The sequence below is a fragment of the Anolis carolinensis genome, chromosome 1, assembly GCF_035594765.1.
Source record: "Anolis carolinensis isolate JA03-04 chromosome 1, rAnoCar3.1.pri, whole genome shotgun sequence".
Lineage (NCBI taxonomy): Eukaryota > Metazoa > Chordata > Lepidosauria > Squamata > Dactyloidae > Anolis > Anolis carolinensis.
Window position 1 is genome coordinate 7,978,825 of NC_085841.1, and position 6,726 is coordinate 7,985,550.

At 41.6% G+C, this 6,726-nt stretch overlaps 1 long non-coding RNA gene across 1 annotated transcript; it reads left to right on the top strand.

Moving 5' to 3' along the window:
- Nucleotides 1–301: 301 nt before the first annotated feature.
- Nucleotides 302–5,062, top strand: LOC134296016 (uncharacterized). Its single transcript, XR_010002568.1, has 3 exons — nt 302–411; nt 570–711; nt 4,874–5,062. It is a non-coding gene; the product is annotated as an uncharacterized LOC134296016 (long non-coding RNA).
- Nucleotides 5,063–6,726: the final 1,664 nt, after the last annotated feature.

Consider the following 6,726-nt stretch of genomic DNA (forward strand, 5'->3'; position numbering starts at 1 on the left):
AACCTTGGGAAGATTGAAGATGTAGCTCAGCAATAGATGGACTGCTTTAACTTTTTCTTAGTTCAATCACTTTTTAATATGTATATTTTGTGAATTTTAACTATACAGTTTTAACTATAGTAATTTGCTTTGAGAGCCAAACTGGGTAGGTAATGGTGTGTAAATAAATATATTAACAATAGATGAGAATGTCCTTTTTTGTATGCATGTTCCAATTAAATGAATCCAAATCAAATCATCTGTAAACATGACACGGGTTTGGTGGGCCCATAAATAGCTGGACATTCGGCTGATTGGTAGATGCAGAAACTTTCTCTAACGGCCCAACTTGAGTTCCTGATCAACCTTTGACAATGCAGACCAGCTGGCTTTCTATCCTTGTCCTTTCAGGAATGATCTTACTTTGTGTAGGTAAGAAGATTCAGGCGCTGAAAATAAACTCAGATCATGGCAAAGTGATAGGGTCACCAACTATTTCTTCACCCATTGAGACAATATCTTTTGCTGTCCTTTGACATGTTCATCTTGCCTTCTGCTGATTCTTTACTAGTTTCACTTGATATTTCTAGGAGAAAAATTCTCAGATACATCATGTCGTGTCAAGGGTGCAGCATGTATGAAGAAGAAGCTGTGTGGTGACTGGAAAGATCTTGGAAAATGTGGGCTTACAGAAAGGTGCTGTAAACCTGGTGGTGGCGGCGGCGGCGGAGAGTAAGATTTCTCTTTTCTGGTTCATTGTTGCTGTTGTTTGATACTAACTGTTGTAAAGTTGACTTTCCTATGGTGGTACTATTAATGAGAGACTCTCAAAGCCTCAATCAAACATGTGGCTTCCCTGCTGTCAGTCCCACCCCTGTCTCAAGCGCGATTGGTGGGAACGAGAGAGGGAGCCTTCTCAGTGCCTGCTCCCCACCTCTGGAACTCCCTCCCCAAAAAACTAAAAATGGCCCCCTCTCTCCTCTCCTTCAAAAAGCTTTTAAAGACCCATTTGTGTAATGTAGTTCATGGAGAGGAGGAGGACTAGCAAAACTTACATACTCACTTAGACATAGGACACTATCTCAGCCTGGTGATGTAATTCATTATACTGTGTTCCCTTACTACTTCGTGCTTCGCTTTTTGCGGATTCTCTGTTTTGCAGTTTTCAATACACTCTAAAAGACTATTATAAATCATAAAAAAAATATAATTTACAGCCTAAGGAAGGGAGAAAGGAGAAGCTGAAGGGAGAGAAAAGGAGCCCAAGAGGCAACAAGAGGAGAAGGAGGCAATTTATCAACACACAATTGGTTGATAAAGGCTTAAAATAGTGTATAATTTATTTAATATTTATTTACAGTATTTATATTCCTCCCTTCTCACCTCAAAGGGGACTCAGGGTGGATCACAATGTACATATATGGCAACCATTCAATGCCATTAGAAAAACTACACAGACAGACACAAAGGCTATTTAACTTCCCAGCTTCTGGCTTTGTGAGGGTATGCTCGATTCCGGCCACAGGAGGAGGTGCTGCTTCATCATCCTGTTGCAACACAGACTCCTTAAAGTACCAGACCAGACGTTAGTAAAAATACAGTTTATTAGTTCACAACCAAAAGGAGCCCAAAAACAAACTCAAAAGGGTCAGAACACTTAATCTTCAGTGTGAAACAGAATTCCCAGCCATCAACACAAAACCCCAGACCCTGGAAAATAACCCGGATTATACAGGAGTATAATCCGGTTTAAAAACAAACTTTGTAAAACAACAAAGAAGGCACTCCAATTCCCAGCAGGATGTCAGCAGGCAGGAATTGATGACCAGCAGGGGCCTGAAGACGGCTGTCGAAGTCACCCAAACACAATGTCGACGTAGTTGAGTCCAATCCAGGTCAGAGAAGGAGAAGTCAGCAATACAAAATCCAGTCCAGGTCGTACACAGAGCCAAAGCATAGAATGCAGCACAGCAATTAATGCATAAGATCAACACAAAGCAGTCCAGAGAAAACCCTCACAGTTCCAGCCCCCATAGCCATGGATAATCCAGATTAAACTTACGTTCACAGAAGTCTTCCCAAAGCACGTCTTCCCAAACAGCTCACAAGGACACACGAACACCCAACAACACTTTGCCGACTGCAAAGGTGATCCATTTCCCAAACCCACTTTTATTCACAAATCATCCTCAGAACTAGAATCAGCCAACACCCTGCTAGCAGCTGCAGCCTGTTGCCTCAATTCCTCCTCAGAACTGGAATCAGACAACGTCCCACCAGACCTCCTTTCAGCTGAAGCCCCTTGCCGATCCCTCCACCCAGTCCATCTTTTATCCAAACCCATAATTCCCCAAGACCCAGCTGTATCCCCACTGTGCCAACCCTCAAACGTGTTGCTACTTGTGGGTTCTCTACAGATGTCCTGGATCTCCCGCACCTTAGTCCAGTCCATTACCTCATCCTCTGAACTTGTCATCCCATCCTCCTAATTCTCAACCCCATCATCCCCCTCAAAGCCCTCAAATGTGTCATCATCAGTAGGCTCCATAAGTATTTCCCAGATCCGGTTCCTTTGTTGCTCCTCATAGGAGTCTTGCTCATGAGTAGTCTTTCTTCCTCTTCTAGTGCACCTAGTAGTATCATTACTCAAGACTCCATCACAACACATCCACTGTGATGACGAGTCCTATTTTGATGGAGTACTTCCTCATCTGGTGTTGTAAATCAGTTAAATTAGCTTCCCCGCATAAGCGGTCCCTAAATTTTCCTACTTGACAGATGCAACTGTCTTTTGGGTTGCTTAGGTCAACAATGAGCAGGGCTATTTTTTACTTTAATTGTCAGGTGCTCACTCCGACACGGGCTGGCCTTGAGCTCATGAGCTATTGGTCATAGTGATTTATTGCAGCTGGCTACTAACCAGCCTGCGCCCAGCCTGCGCCACATGTATAAATATTAAAATAAAGATAGTGCTCCTACTTCACGGATTTTCACTTATTGCGGGTAGTCCTGGAACGTAACCCCATGGATAAGTGAGGGAACACTGTACTATGCTTTTAACGTATTGTGTTCAATTGGTCTGGCTTCTTGTGTCTATGATGTTTATTTAGTTAAACCCTCAGTTCTGGTTGTTTTATAAGTTTATTGAGTTTATTCATTAAATGTTTTGCCTTGAGTGCTGCCTATTTGTTTTTGGCATTTTTGTTTTTCTTGTGAATCACCCTGAGTCCCTTCTAGGAGAGAGGGTGGTCTATAAATAAGGTTTATTATTATCTGAAACACAACAAGATGAATCCACAACAGACAGTCTGCTGGCTGTTGTATTGGATCACACATTGGACACTTCCCAAGCGTCTAGGACTGTGTGATTTATTATTATTATTATTATTATTATTATTATTATTATTATTATTATTATTATTATTATTTCATGTCAGGAGCGACTTGAGACACTGCAAGTCACTTCTGGTGTGAGAGAATTGGCTGTCTACAAGGATGTTAATTATTTTATTGAGTCTATTCAGCTGTAATGTCACCTTCTTTTATACCCAGTCAGTTTTTAAACATGAATTTTAAACATGTGTCCTTTGTTCAAACTCAGTTTATGTATTTTAATACATATCTTATTGAAATGCATTTTAATATGTGTATTTGTGGTATTTTTACAATGTTTATGTGATTTAATTATTCTGTAACCCATCCCAAGCCACGAGGAGAGGCAGGTAAGAAATAAAATTATTATTATTATTATTATTATTATTATTATTATTATTATTATTATTATTATTATTTCTACTTAGAATAATAGAATCATAGAGTTGAAAGAGACCTTGTGGGTCAACCAGTCCAACCCCATTCTGTCAGGAAGCAGGAAAATTGCATTCAAAGCACCCCTGACAGATGGCCTTCCAGCCTCTGCTTAAAAGCCTCCAAAGAAGGAGCCTCCACCACACTCCAGGGCAGAGAGTTCCACTGCTGAACAGCTCTCTCACATAGTGAGGAAGTTTTTCATAATGTTTAGGTGGAATCTCCTTTCCTGTCGTTTGAAGCCATTATTCCACGTCCTAATCTCCAGGGCAGCAGAAAATAAGCTTGCTCCCTCCTCCTTATGATTTCCTCTCACATATTTATACATGGCCATCATCATGTCTCCTCTCAGCCTTCTCTTCTGCAGGCTAAACATGTCCAGCTCTCTAAGTAGCTCCTTTTAGGACTTGTTCTCCAGACCGTTGATCCTTTGAATTCTCCTCCTCTGGACACATTCCAGCTTGTCAACATCTCCCCTAAATTGCTGATTTTTTTCTTTGCCAAGAATCCTTGTCTTTTTAAACTGTACATCCTATCATAATATCTCTAAAACAGCTTCAGCTTTGTCATCTTAAAAGTACACAAGAATCTATTAAACACTTTTCTATGATGGAACTAATGTGTTGCAATGGATCCATTTTACGCCATCAAGAAATGAAAAAGAAAAAAGTAAAGTTTAGGCTGACATGGCTGATTTCATTCAAAGAAAACAGAATTAACCAATGTGATGCTTCTCTGATCATCAGTTTTTGAAAAGACAATGTTGATAATTTTATAAAGTGAAGCCGGGACAAATTATTCTACACAATTTTACTAATTTACTAAGACTAAACTTAACAGATATTCTTCTTCAGTTCCAATACAAACTATTTGTGTTAACTTACCATAATTTTAGGAAAGTTTAAAAATTATGATCATCCAATTTTTCATATATCCATAGATGGACTACTTTTTGCATTTCCTTTTCAAGACTCATCTTCTTCCATGCAAATGACCTTCAGCTGTAATTTTCATATAAGGCATGATAGAAAATTCCTTCCCCTGTATGTAGTGTAATTTTTTAAAAAAATACATAATTTTCTTGCAGAGAATGAAGGAAAATGAATATGCTTCTTTGCACACCGGTTGCGACCTTTGTGAACGCCTGTCATTTGAAACCCAAAGGAAATGTATCGCTGGTGTATTGAGCTTAAACCTCACGAATCAACCAATCAAGACATTCTTCTCCTTTATAAGATTGGAAATGATTTGAATAAATACCTGATTGATTGCAAGAGTTTTCCTCGTAGTGTTTATGGTCATTGGTAACTTCCCACAAAACAAAACAAAAAAAATATACATAGCATGCCATGTCCACAAATATGTGCTTATATTATTTCATTGCAGGGCACAGTGGTGGCATTTAGTGGATTTATTTCCTCCTACATCATTTCCCTAGTCAATTAATATCAATGTCAAGATGCCATGGTAGATGCCATGGTAGATGCCAACATAAACCTTTACACAAACATCATTCTACTATATAATGGCCCACCTTACTTACTTACTTAGGCGATCCCTCATAGTTCAAGGATGACGATTCTCCATTTCTGTTATCTTGGGGATGGATCCGTGGATGGCTGAAGAGACCTATTCTTGATCTGCATTTTCTCCCGCAGTGAGGACATCGGTTTCTAGGTGGAAGGCGGTCTCGGTCAGGGTTGGCTTGATGGGCCTTCCTCTCGGCACGTTTCTCCCTTCAGCCCTCCATTCGTGCCTCTTTGAACTCCGCAGCACTGCTGGTCACAGCTGACCTCCAATTAGAGTGCTCAAGGGCCAGGGCTTCCCAGTTCTCAGTGTCTATGCCACAGTTTTTAAGGTTGGCTTTAAGCCCATCTTTAAATCTCTTTTCCTGCCCACCAACATTACGTTTCCCATTCTTGCGTTGGGAGTAGAGCATCTGCTTTGGGAGACGCTGATCAGGCATTTGGTCAATGTGGCCAGTCCAGCGAAGATGATGGCGTAGGAGCATCACTTGAATGCTGGTGGTCTTTGCTTCTTCCAGCACGTTGACATTTGTCTGCCTGTCTTCCCAAGGGATTTGCAGGATTTATCTGAGGCAACGTGATGGAACCGCTCTAGGCCCCATTTTTGTTTTCAAGTGCTGGTTCCGGAAATGGACCCATTTAGAACGAGCTGTTTCATTTTTTTGTCTGAATGAACAAAAGTTTTGTCCCATTGTCCAACATGGAAGGACTTCCCATGCTCCCCTTTCCCTCAGTTTTAGGGCTAGAGCAGTGGTTCTCAAACTGGAGTCCCCAGATATTTTTGGCCCACTGGGCTAGAAGGGCTCACCATTTCACTGATCTTCAGGCTTTCTCCAGCATTCATTTGAGTTGTTATGGATGGTGGGGTGAATCCCTGTCTCTGAATCTGGATAGCCAAAATGTAGTCTGTGGCTCATTGATGCCATTTCTGCAGCCCTTGGCTCTTCCCCAGGATCTATTATCTTTTTAAAAGGGTAGCAAGGCTCCCCTGTACTTTTCAATACACAGTATCTTGGAAAGAGACTCTCTTTAAGAGAGAGAGTGTGTGGCCTGCAGGCCAAAGCCTCCATGACTGCCAGGGCTTGCAGCTGAGTGCCGAGTACTTAGCAGAGTGCGGAGCATCTCTTACTAGGCACTTGGCACTCAGTGCTCACCTGCAAGCCCTGGCCAGGTCATCGCTGAGCGTTTCATGCCTAGTAAGAGGCAACTCCACGTTCTGGCCAGGGCTTGCAGGCGAGCACCAAGTGCCAAGTGCCTAGTAAGAAGTGTTCCGCTCAACACTCTGCACTGAGGTGCAAGCCTTGGCAATCACCGAGGCTTTGGGCCTGCAGGCCACACACTCTTAAAGAGAGTCTCTTTCCAAGTTATTGTGTGTTGAAAAGTACAGGGGGGCCTTGCTATCCTTTTAAAAAGA